Below are 13,597 nucleotides of genomic sequence, written 5' to 3' on the forward strand. Positions count from 1 at the left end.
ACAATGACACAGGTTGTGCGGAGTTTCTTCCACATGAGTTCACGTGTCTATCCAAGAGCAGCACTTAGGCAACTTGTGAAATTGGGATTTGGAGCATGAAACTTATTCCGATGTTTAGACACTTAGACCTCTGTCTTCTTATAAAACACGTACGTCTGTGTTGTATCCTGCAGTGAGAGCACCTGCTCGAGAGACAGAGGGCAAATCCTCCATCCCTGCTGGGATTTGGGGGGATCACTGCAAGTATTTGGGAAAGGGAGAACAGCAGTACCTCCCCCCACCACCCTCCCTCTCTGCGAGCATTTAAAGTTGGAAAAGGAGCATCAATACTTTGTGTGCGTGTTTTGAAACCGAGCATAAAATCCACATGTTATGGAACAAACAGCTGGGAAATCTCTTCTGTGGGACCTGCTGGAAAAAAGCTATGCCTTGAGGTTCTGCTCTGACTGTTTAGGTGTTTTACATCTGACATTTACTGGGTAAGGAAAAACCACAACATCCAAAGGGCAGAGACTCAACAACGGATCTCTGGGATGCGCTCGGCTCAGTTCCGTGCTGTAGCCTGAGAGCAAGACACTGCATTTCCAGATCTGGGCCCAGCACCACCAGCTCCCCAGTCTGGGTGCAGGGAAGCTGAGAGTGGAGGATGTGCCATGGGATGTGTACGTGTGGCTGCTCACTTGTCCAGGGCCGGGTTCTGCTGCAGCCCAGAGAGGCTCTGGACTGTGTGTAGTGAATGAAACTGGGGCTTCAGGGACCAACACCTGAACCCTCCAGGAGGGGAGCAGAAACAGAAACATGGTAAGTACATTAAAGTATCATTTCAGCTCTTAGAGAGTGTCCAAAGAAGGTGTAGGAGAAGCCTTGTAAGGAGCAGCTGGGGGCACTTGGTCTGTTCAGCCTGACGGGGGACTCATTGTAGTTACAGCTTCCTCTGAATGGAACAGGAGAGACAGACACTGATCTCTGCTCTGGTGACAGTGACAGGACCAAGGGAATGGCTGAAGCTGTGTCAGGGGAGGGTTAGGTTGGATATCAGGGAAAGGTTCTTTCTCCAGAGGGTGCTGGGCACTGCCCAGGCTCCCCAGGGAACGGGCACAGCCTGAGGCTGCCAGAGCTCCAGGAGCATTTGGACAAGGCTCTGAGGCACAGGATGGGATTGTTGGGGTGTCTGTACAGGGTCAGAAGTTAGACTCAATGACCCCAGTGGATCCCTTCCATTTCAGCACATTCCACAATTCTACCACCTCCTGTTAAAGCAAGAAAATGCCTCTGCTCAGCTGTTTTCAGGAAGGTTCATCCTAAAGGTTAATCTTGAGCGAGGTCATGGCATGAATGTAAAAAAGGGCGTTGTGGTTTGGATCCATCTGTTGGCTTTTGAACTTCCCTACCTCGTCACATGCCACATGGTATGGAATAACGATGGAAGTTGCCAGCTTTCATGTGGAAGGAGGTAAAGCAGCCCCGGCCGCAGCTCCAGCCCCAGTCCCAGTCCCAGCTCCAGTCCCAGTCCCAGCTCCAGTCCCAGTCCCAGCCCCAGTCCCAGTCCCAGTCCCAGTCCCAGTCCCAGTCCCAGTCCCAGTCCCAGTCCCAGTAGTCCCAGTCCCAGTCCCAGCAGTCTCTGTCCCAGTCCCATTCCCAGTCCCAGTCCCAGTCCCAGCAGTCCCATTCCCAGCCCCAGCCCCATCCCCAGTCCCAGTCTCAGCAGTCCCAGTCCCAGTAGTCCCAGTCCCAGTCTCAGCAGTCCCAGCCCCAGCCCCAGCCCCATCCCCAGCCCCAGCCCTGCTCTCTCTGCTCCCTCCTGGCTTGCTTTAAAGGCTCCTGGGAGGCGCTGCCTCAGCGCTGTGCCTTTATGAATGTGACACATCACTCAATAGCGTCGACCAAAAACCACTCTGTTGCCATGGCGACTGCATCCTTAGCCCAATTCCTGGGGCTCCTCAGGACTGTTTGATATTCACCTTGACACCTTTGCAGAAACCGTGGGGAAGCACATTAAGTGTGAGAACCCCTCATATTCCTGGGCCAAGGTGATTCCTGCCAGCCATGCCCGTGGTCCCAGTGCAGGAGAGGGGCTCCCACCCCTGACTCCCATCCATCCCCCCTTCCCTCTCTCCCTCCATTGCTGATGAGCTGCAAAGCCAAACCTGAGAAGAGCCTGGTCTCCTCTCTGATCAGAAATGCTGAATTCTCAGAGCTCTCCCAGGCTCCTGCTGGAATATTGACCCCAGCCAACATGATTTCCCTCTGTTCTGAGCCCTACATGTGACTGGCTCTCTTTACTTTGATCATTCCTTCTTCCTTGTTCAATTATTCTTTTCCCTCATTTTCTGGGCTAGGCATTAAGTTTTCTGATTCTCTGTCCTTCCCAGGGAATTCTTCTGGTAACTTTTCCTTGCACATTCCTTCACTCTGCTCCTGTGTGTGTCTCTCCACTGGCTGATCCACTGCCCACACTGTCCCAGTTCCCTGACTCCTGACAGCTCACGGGACTGGCAATTCCATACACTGCTGTTGGATCCTGCCCCTGGCTCCTTACACGCACCACAGAAGGATCATGGGCAACCATAAGGGCAAAAAAAAGAGCTTTAACAACAGGAAAGATGCTCAGTCAGGCAAATTCTGTCTGTCCTGTGCAGAGCCAGAAGCTGGATTTCATGATCCTTGTGCATTCCTTTTCAGCTTAGGATATTCCAAATTTGATTATTCTAAACTTTCAGGAGACATGGTCAGTAGTAGTGAGGAATAAATTTGTTTATAGCCATTCCCCAGCCTTTCCCAACAGCTATTGCTGATGGTACCTCTGTCCTTGTGCCCTGTCTCATCCTGCCAGGTGTCTGTCCAGCACTCCTGCCTATGGATCATTTGGGTTTCCCTAATGCTGTGTCCCCACTGGAGATTTCCAGAGATCTGCTTCAAAAACCAGTCCCAGAGTGAGTGAGAGCCAGAGCTTTGCTTTAAGGCAGAGATACTCTGGAAGATGCTCAGAGATACTCTGGAAGGAAGAAAATTTTGTGCTGCTAGGAATGTTTCCTTTTCTTAGTAGTGGGCTGGCAATGCTGGGATAATGGTTGGACTCAATGGTCTTAGAAAGCTTTTTCCACCTAAATGATTGTGTGATTCTATGAAAGATTTCATCCTATTTCCTCTTCATTTGGATGTGAGATCTCCATAAAAAAGCTGTAAACCACATGGAATCTACTGCAGGTGTCAGGAAGCTGCAGAAGGGAGGATTGGGTTGGATATTAGAGAAAATTTCACCATGGAAAGGGTGTCAGGCATTAGCACAGGCTGCCCAGGGCAGAGGGGAAGTGCTCAAAAACGTGTGAGTATGGCACCTGGGGACATCATCTAGTGATGGCCTTGGCCATGCTGGGGGAAGGGTTGGACTCCATGATCTTAAAGGGCTTTTCCAACTTTAACAATTCTGTGATTCTGTGACAGGCAGAGGAGTTTCTGTTCCTGGGTTTGGAGCACAGCAATGATGCCCAAGAAGGTTTTTGATTATGCCTTATTTGGAGATCTGGAGTCCTGTGTGCCCAGCAGCCACTCCTTGTTATCTCCTGGAGGAGAAGGATGTTATCTCACATGTTTCTCAGCATGCAGAAACTGGGAAACTGAGGCACATGACACATGAATAGCACAAAACAGCACTGTGTTCTCCACACTGCTGTGGAGGAGCTGGATCAGGTGGGGGACCATGGGTGGAGGGCAGGGGGTGTTTGATGATTCCCTCGTGCTCTGGGATGGTGCTGGGAGAGGAACAATTTAAGCTCAGCACTGAGGAGATGGGGCTGCCCTGAGCTGGCCTCACAGCCAGTCCCTCGGACTGCTCCTGTGATGTTTGGGCTACAGCAAAGGTTTGCAGTTTGCTGGGAAATAATCAAGGAAACCTTTTTCATAGAAAATGCTATTTGAGCACAAGAATCCCGTGCTTTTGATGGTGCTCTCCCCAGGAAGGTGGCCCAGGGCAGGAGAGCCTCCTCTGCTCTGTGGCTGCTGGAGCAGCGGGGGTGGCCAGGCTGGAGCTGTTTTCCAGCTCTGGAGAAGGGAATATACATGAGAATATACATGAGCTTCCCTCACAGCACCCCCCACCCTCCTGTCCTGCTGCCAGCTCACTGCTGTTGCCTCTGCTTTCTGCCTCTGAAAGGTTTCCAGCCTTGCTGGATTTTACTCATATGTCACCATCCCAGGACTGTGCTCCTGTATCCTCCTGCACGGTGGCACTGTGAGCTCCCAGCCTGCCAGCAAAGCACTCACAAGGGAGCTCTGCATCCGCCCCATCAGAGCACCCTCCTTGGAGGTGGGGCACTGTCCTGGGGAAGGGCAGCTCTGGATTTGGGGATCACACACAACTTTTTGGTGTTCTTTCACATATTCTCCCCACTGGGCTTTTCTACAAGGCACTGGGTGTTGTCCCCACCTCTAGCTCAACTTAAGTGAGGCACAGAGCCAAGCCCTGGCATTGGAGAACTCCAGCTTCAGGGGGATGTCTAAAATCTAGGCAGACAAGAATTTAAGCCATCTTTGTGCTCACAACTGGCAGGTTGTGCCACCCCCACACTCCCCATGAGGCTACTGTGACTCCCATCCCACACAACTCACTTTCCTGGATCACAGACACACAGAATCATAGAATGTTTTACATTGGAAGGGACCTTAAAGCTCTTTTTGTTCCACCCCTGTCATGCACAGGGACACCTTCCACTATCCCAGGGTGCTCCAAGGCCCATCCAGCCTGGCCTTGGGCACTTCCAGGGATCCAGGGGCAGCCACAGCTGCTCTGGGCACCTGTGCCAGGGTCTGCCCACCCTCACAGGGAGGAATTTCTTCCCAATATCCCATCTAACCCTGCTCTCTGGCAGTGGGAAGCCATTCCCCCTTGCCCTATCAATACATGTCCTTGCCCCAAGTCCCTCTCCAGCTCTCTTGCTCCTTCACAGACCCTGAGGACAGTGAAGTGCCTGTTCTTGCTCCATGCTGTCCATGGCAGCCTGGGGATGGAGCCCCTGCAGGGGTCAGCCTGGGAAAACCTTTTGGTGATGGTTGCATGGACTCTGTAAACTGCAGCCACAGGGTGAGAGCCCTGGGAGTGCCAACAGCAGTGGGAGCACAACAGCCACAGGCAGGATGGGGAAATCAGTGCTTGGCTCCTGCCCTGCAGAAGGAAGGTCTGGGTGGGCTGGGAAATTCCTGCCAAACCCTCTCTGGTGGTTACTGCTTTTGAGACACTTGGTGTACCTCTGAGAACATTTGATCTCTGATAGCAGCAGGTTATCAGGAGCCACTGTGGGTGCTGGGCAGGGAGGGAGGCAGGCTGTGAGCACCGAGGAGTCTGTGCTGTCGGGACTGGTTTGGGCTGGGGTGAGATGTGAGATTGGGATGTGCTGTCACAGGGCTTGAGCCGCAGCCAAGACAAGTTTAGAGCAATTGCCCAAGGGCATACCTGAGCAAACAGAGCCAGTCTGATCCAGACCAGTCTTTGGGGCTGTACTTGGAGCCCAGAGGCCGTGCTCCTGCAGGTGGGAACACCAGGACACTGGGGGCAGTTTGTGATGAGCAAAGGAGGTGATAACATCCCCCCAACCCCTGAAAGCTTGCGGACACTGTTCTGCTCTCACACCACATCCAGCAATGCCTCACAACCCTGGAGATACCTGATTTTAAACCCAGACTCCTCAGACAGACTCTGAGGATCCCCACCCCTGAGCCCCCAGCAGTGCTTGATGTATGCAGACACAAGAACTGACCCAAGATGGCACAGAAAGACAGAATATTCTGGTCATCTGCCCTTCCAAGCTTTGCTTTCAGTCCATCTTCTCCCTCTTTTGGCATGACTGTTGGAACCAGAGGAAGACATGGATGTTCTTCCCAGCATGGCCTCTCCTATCAGGTGGGAAAACAGGGTCAGGCAAAGGTGTGGTGTGTAGGCAGAACTAGGGATGGTCCCTGCATGATGTGGCAATTCCTGCTGGCACAGGAACCTTGGCAGGAACCACTGGGAGAGTTCAGGAGAGGAATGCAAGCAGCACATCTTGTAGGAAACAGGGAATCTTGTTCCCAGAGGGTGATCACCTGCTGCCTTCCTTTGGCTGAACTTGTATGAGAAATGACCAGGACTGGTGCAATCCTTCCACTCCTGCCAGCCCAGGGCCAGACACCTGTAAGGAAGCAGGAGCTCTGGAGCAGTGCTGTGTCACACCTCCAGCCAGGCACCCCCAGCGTGACACATGGTGGTGAAGCAGCTGGAAGCAAGATCTGGGAAGGTGTGTTTGCAGGGGCTGAGGAGTACAGTGTGCCCTAAACCTTGTCTTTGACTTTCTTGCAGTCACAGAAAGGTGGAAAAACGCTTTGGGGACCTTTAACATCCTCATCTGTCCCCAGGGCTAACTTCAAAGTCAAAGCAGGTTGCTCAGAGAAGCTGTGGTTGCCCCATTCCCTGGAAGTGTCTAAGACCTGGTTGGATGGAGCTTGGAGCAATCTTCATGTAGGGGGTACCATGGCAAATTGGTTGGAAATGCATAATCTTTAAGGTCCCTTCCAGTTCAAGCCTTTCTCTGATTCTGTGACTTCTCATTACCTCGTCCAGTCAAATTTTGAAAATTCCCAGGGCCAGAATTTTTTGATCAAACCTTTGCCACTGACTTTACCCAGCCAGGCCAAGCAGCCCCAGTTCCCTCCCACACAACACACTCAGTACTTCGGGATGTTCCAGTGACCCTCCACTGGACTTTGCAGGCTTTTCTGGCCTCCCCAGAGTGTTCTCAAACTGCCCACAGCCCTCCAGCCCATCAGCATTCCCTGTGCATCTTTCACCCAAGAGACATCCCTTGGAAAGGCTGTCACTCAGGGAGCAGACTGAAGGACATTGCCCAGAAGCAAAATATGGACCTGAAGGAGATCAGATAATTCTCTGTAAATATTTAATAGTGATTTGAAGATCAGATCACTCTCTCTAAATATTTTGGGGGACTCAGACTGCCTGGACAGCAGATGTTTAAGCAATTGGATGGTAGAGGTGCAAAGAAAGATAGAGATGGATTCACAGAGTAAGTTTAGACTGAAAACTTGAGGTGGTGGAATGTGCAGTGGTAGCCTAGAGAAAACCTCCACTTTCATGTCAGGAGGGAGAATAATTCTGAGAGGGTTAAAAAAAGGATGGCAAATTCCAAAGATAACTACCTGGAAGCAGGGTGGTACCCTGGAGAATTTGGGCAGGGTTGTCACGGGTGAGTGGGAGCTGACAGGATTTCCTGACAGACACCCAGATGGTTTAACAGAACCCAGTGTGCCCCATTTGCCCCAAATTAGTCACACCTTTCACACCAGAAGCATGAGCCCCTGGATTACTTGGTCTTCTTGGAGCTACATGACATTCCTGTGGGCTCAAGGGACCCAGCACAAAGATGGGAATTTGGAGTTTAACAGTTTTCTCTGATCCTGTAACGTGGGAGTTTAAGGCAAGAAAAATGAAAGGGATATTCTGTGGGTCACTGGGGTGATTCTGGCCAGTTCCCCAGCTGAAATTTGTAGATTCATATTGGGGGCAAATAGGAGAAGAATGAGAAAATCAAAGGCATGTCTCCAAAGCTACATTAAATATATATATATTAAAAAAAAGGAAAGCATTTCATCCATCTGGTTGTATTTTCCTCGGTGCTTCTTTTCGAGTGCTTTGATAAGCAAGAGTCTTAAAGAAATGCTACGGAAGAAATTTCCTTCCCCCAACAATCACTTTCCCTTATCAATTCCCCCCAAATGAAAAGATTCTTTTTAAAAAAATAGCAAAGAAATAAAGGAAAGAAAGGAGAAAAGCCACAAAGGTTTCTGTGATTTAACAAGACCATTGTGGGATATATGAAAGAAACTGAGGAACCCACGGGCTGACTTTGATGTGGAGCCTTTGAGAACGTGAGCAGGGAGAAGCAGCCCTGACCCAGGCGATGAAAGGGGCGAGCAGGGCTCGTCGCACCAGGGCCGGGACTCGTCTGCCGCAATCCCGCGGAGCTGCCGGCTCCAAACGCGGCTCATCCCGGCTGCAGGATGGGCTGGGGGTGCGAAGAGCCGCCCGAGTCCCCTCCCCTGCTCACGGCCCGCGGGGAGCCGGGAGGGACTGCCGGTGCGCCCGGGAGGCGGAGGGACCTGCCGGGTGTGCCTGGGCTGAGAGGAATGATCCGGGATGATCCCGGGAACGATCCCGGGAACAGCCGGGAATGGTCTGCTCCCTGGGAACAGCCGGGATGATCCCGGGAACCGCCGGGAATGGTCTGCTCCATAGGAACAGCCGGGAATGATCTGTTCCATAGGAACAGCCAGGATGATCCCGGGAGCAGCTGGGAATGATCTGTTCCATAGGAACAGCCGGGAATGATCCCGTTCGATGGGAACAGCCGGGAATGATCCCGGGAACAGCTGGGAATGATCCCGTTCCATAGGAACAGCCCCGCAGGGGGCAGGGCTGCCCTTAGCGAGGTGCGGTACTCACAGGATACACATATGGAGGGGTCGTACTCACGGGATGCACACAGAGAGATGTGGTACCCACAGGATACAATGCACACAGGAAGTGTGGTACCCACAGGATGCACACAGGGAGGCATACACCTTTCACTGTACACAGTGAGTTGCATTACTTAGAAGATGCACTGTGTGCAGCGAGGTACATTACTTGTAGGATTCACTGCATGTAGTGGCTGCATTACGCACAGGATTAATTACTCACAGGATTCGCTGCATGCAGTGGGCTGCATTACTCACGGGATACACTGCACACAGTGAGATGCATCACTCTAAGGTTGCATTGCACACATGGGGTAGCATTGCTCATAGTAACACAGTGGGGTGTATTACTCATAGGATCCACTGCATGCAGTGGGCTGCATTACTCCCAGCTGTACTGTATGCAGAGAGCTGCATTACTCACAGGATGCATTACTCCCAAGATGCATTATTCACAGGACACACTGCATGCAGTGGGCTGCATTACTCACAGGATTAATTACTCACAGGATCCACTACATGCAGTGGGCTGCATTACTCCCAGGCTGCACTGTATGCAGAGAGCTGCATTACTCACAGGATGCACAGCATGCAGTGGGCTGCATTACTCCCAGGATGCATTATTCACAGGACACACTGCATGCAGATGGCTGCATTACTCCCAGGATGAATAGAGCTGTGAGGCACATAACTCATAGGTGACACTGCACAAATGAACACATCTCTCACAGGATGCACCCCAGAGTGAGAGGGCAGGACCCCACTGCGGGTGCCCAGGGCCCCAGGAGGGGGTGCCAGGCCCTGGGAGCCAGTGCTGGCCGTGGCACGGTGCCCATGGGCTCTGTGTGGGCGGGGGGATGACAGAGGGCACCGCTGGATTCCTGGAGACACGGCCCTTCCTGAGCTCAGCCCTCTGCTCATGGCAACCTAAAGGAGACGCGGACACGCTGGGGAGTCCAACAAAAGCCCTGAGGATGCTGAAGGGACTGGGGGCTCTGTGTGGAGGAAGGCTGGGGGAGCTGGGCTGTTCTGGCTGGAGAAGGCTCAGGGGGATATTCCCAGTGTGTGGGAGAACCTGGAGGGAGGGTGCAGAGCAAACCCAGCCTCAGGTGGGATGAACTGGGAGTATCCTCCTCCAGCAGTGCTCAGAGTGAGAGACCAGGCCACAGAAAAAAGTGTCCATAAAATCCCCCAGGGAAGGAGAGGAGCACTGGGAAATCTCAACAGAACCTGGGGCTTCAGCTCGCTCTGCTGGAGCTGAACTGTTGACTTGGAAGGAGATGTTTTATTCCTAGTCTTCCCTGAGAAGTCTAATTTTCAGATGAGTGATATGGGTAGACACCCTTCAGTCCAACTTCCAACCCTGCCGTCCCACAGGAACACTCCAGATGGCCACACAACTCCCACCAAGACCAGGAGTGGAGGCCTTGGGGTGGATGCAAGAACAGAATAAAACTATTCTTTAAACCTCTTCTCAGCATCCACAGTTTTTAAAAAATAGGTGGTATTTATTATTGTATTAGCCCACCTAATGGTGTTTTGAGCCCAAGAAAACTTGCAGCACAAAGGCACCCTGTGGTGTTGTGTTCTGCAGCTGAATTAGTCACATGTGGCTCTGGGCCACTCAGGCTTGCTGAGGTGAGCCCCAACCAGCCCAATACACAGGGCTGGGCTGGCAAAGCCTCAGTGAAACAGCAGAAAATCACAGAATCTCAGAGTGGTTGGGGCAGGGAGGAATCTCTGGAAATCATCTGGATCTCTGGAGGCCGTTCAGTCCAATGTCACCTGCCAAAGCAGGGCCACCGAGCTGCCCAGGACAATTTCCAGATTACTTTTGGTTTTCCCCAAGGATGGAGATTCCACAGCTTTCCTGGGCAACTGTTCAGTGCAAAGTGCCAAGTCCTTGTCACTGGCGGGGAGAAATCCAGAGTGGGAGCACCAGGTGTGCCCAGGGGCAGCTGCATTTAACCCATGGGGGCTTCAATCCCACGGCTGCAGTGCAGGCTAGACTGGACCTGTGTCATGCAGCTGCCTGTGGCTGAGGGTAATCCCAGCAACATCAAATCCCAGGCACAGCTCCAGGAGTCTGTGTGTGACACCAGGATCAGAGCTTCCACCTCACTGCCCCAAGCCACCAGCTGTGGGGTTTGGGTATCCATTAGCACCAAGGTGATGGGGATAAGTGGGAACAGCACTGGGATAAAAATGTGGCAGCAAGGCATCCCCAGGAGCCCTAGCCCAATGACAGGGAAGTTCAAAAGTTCAGGAGCATGGCTGACAGGGAAACGTGTTGGAAAATATAGACCTTAATTACAATGACCACGTGTGACCCTGCCTTTGCTGGGGACCTGGTGGCTGAAGTGCCACTCAGGCAGGGGCTGGTGCCTGTGCCAGCAGCCCTGGCAGCCCTGGTAGCAAGGAGAGAGCAGGAGCACTGAGGGCCAGGGCTGCAGGGCACAGCTCCTCACTAAAAACCCCTCTTCAGTCCTTTGGGGATGAAAGTCCCCTGGGCTGCAGGTCTGTCTCCAGGGGAAGAGCTGGAGTAGCAGGGGCTTTGCATGAAAATGTGTCAGGAAACACAGGGATAGAAGATTTCACCGGCAGAGCACGAGCAGGAAGCCACAGGGGAAATTTGTTGAGATAAGTGCCTGATTTTCAGGTACTTACACAGAATTTCTGTGGTGCCTCTAGCAGTGACTTTAACTTACAGTTTGATTATGTGAGAGACAGCAAGGCTGGAAATAACATATTCATAGAAAGACAGGATGGTTTGGGTTGGAAGAATCCTTAAAGCCCATCCAGTTCCAGCCCCTGCCATGGGCAGGGACACCTTCCACTACCCCAGGTTGCTCAGAGCCCCATCCAGCCTTGTCTTGGACACTTTCAGGGATGGGGCAGCTACAGCTTCTCTGGATAACTCCTTGTAAAAGTAAAACCAAAGAAATCATCAGTGCCAAGTGCAGTATTTTCCTGAGCTGTGAACAGACAATCAGTTGTGGGAAGTACTTGGCTCTGCAGTGGCCAAGCAGAGCCAGGGCTGAGCCAGGAGCAGGACCCCAGGGTGCTCTGATGGCTCAGCAGCCTCTGCACTCACAGAGAGCTCCAGTAAACATTCATATTGATTACCAATTTACAAATGACCAAAGGACATGGGCTGAAACCCAGTGCTGGCAAAACCTCTGCTTCTCAGCTATCACAGCTCCCTCACATTCCCCACAAGGCCATCGCTTCTTCCCCCTCACCCCCAGACCTTGGCAGCACTGGGATGTGCTGGGCAGCTCCAGACTCTGTGTGCACAGTGAATTATCTGTGAGGTACCTTGCACATCCTCACTGAGTCCCCTGCAGAGGGATGCTTATAAATAAATTAACTCCTTGCAGCTCTGAGGCATCTGACAGCAAATCCCCCTCTTTTACACATTGTCTAGGGTTTGGTAAGCCAGCATAAAATTTTATTTCCTTAACAAATGATTTTGTATGATCTAAGGTGCCCTGGGTCTGAAATTCACCTGTCACAAGAAGAAAACCCACAATTATGTCACCCTCCCATCTGCAGCGTGCAATTTAGCCAGCAAATTGATCTCCTTTTGTCTTAGGCTGCTGCTTGCCAAAGTGCCTTTGGAACTGGTTTCCTATGGGAAATGGCTTGATGAGTTTGTTAGGAGAACAGTTTCCTCTGCTGAGTGAGCTGATTCCTGTCTAAATCTTTTCCCTTGACTGAGACAGATTTCATTAAGCCATAAGGCACTTCTGAGCTCGGTGATGAATATTAGAACTTGAGCAAGGCAGGAAGGGGTGGGAGGGGCTCAATGCGAGAAATACAGTGGGGTCTGGGGGAATGTTCAGGGTTAAACAGATGTTTAAAGGGCCTGTACAGGAGGGAGGGGATCTTGAAGTTTTGTCCAAACACAATGCAGCTGGACAATGACCAGAAAGGCCCAGGAGGAGCAGCAGCACTCCCAGACAGTGGAGGCTCCAGCCCTCTGCTGCCATTAGTGGTGCTGTTAAAATTCCCACAGATTCCCACTGACCCCAAACCCTCATCGATTGACTCCAAAAGTAATTGAGATCACATCAAAATGTTTCTGAGCAGTTTTTCTGGGCTGCCTGGGAAACAACTTGCCTGGACCTGAGCAATCAGCTGGCCCTGGTGGGGCATTTGGGTAATCCCAGGTGTGAATGGATGCAGCTCCTTCCTCAGCACCGATCTCTTTATTGCTGCAAACAGGAATTATTTGTCTCCTCTGCTCCCTGGTGCTGAGCCCTGGCTGGCAGCACTGATGGCTGGGTGAGATATTCACCTGTTCCCAACTGCAGGTCATTGTTCTGAGTCTCCTGCTCTTGAGTAAGAGCTGAGTTTTGATCTGTTGACCGTTCTTCCCCCCTTTCCCCCTCCCCTCCAGGGATTTGTTCTCCCTTGGTCTCACAGTGTTGGTGAGCAGTCTGTCTCAGGATGCCCACCATCATCTCACCTCTAAAGGAAATGGTATCTTTTGTTTTTCTCTGCTGCTGACCTAAGGATCAGGATTTGTGATGGGAACTTGTTTAGACATACTCTTTTACACCCTGTTTTTTCCTCAGTGTTTTCCCTGGCTCTTGCATGATCCTCTTGGCTGGAACTGAAGTGTTGGGAAAGAGGGAAGTGTTTCACAATAAGAAGCATCTGAGTCAGTGGGAAAGACTGAGGTGGCCTTTATCAGAGTGCTCTGCCCTGTCCTGAAAATGCAGTTCCTGGATGCCTCAAGCCCAGGTGAAAGCATTGTGTGACAGGTCAGTGTTTTCCCACTCCAGCAGGGAAGCTCAGCACAGAGAAAAAATCAGTGTTGGCTCCCACTGAACTGGGTGAGCAGCTGGTGACCAACTGTGGTCAGCCACCACTGAGTGTCAAAAATCACCCAGCACAGAGAAAATGGGTGTTTGGGGCTGAAGCACAGAATCAGAAAATCACAGAATCCCAGACTGATTTCGGTTGGAAGGGACCTCAAAGTGAATCTCATTCCAATCCCCTGCCATGGCAGGGACACCTCCCACTATCCCAGGGTGCTCCAACCCATCCAGCCTGGCCTTGGGCACTGCCAGGGATCCAGGGGCAGCCA

This window comes from Passer domesticus, chromosome 22 (assembly GCF_036417665.1).
Source record: "Passer domesticus isolate bPasDom1 chromosome 22, bPasDom1.hap1, whole genome shotgun sequence".
Lineage (NCBI taxonomy): Eukaryota > Metazoa > Chordata > Aves > Passeriformes > Passeridae > Passer > Passer domesticus.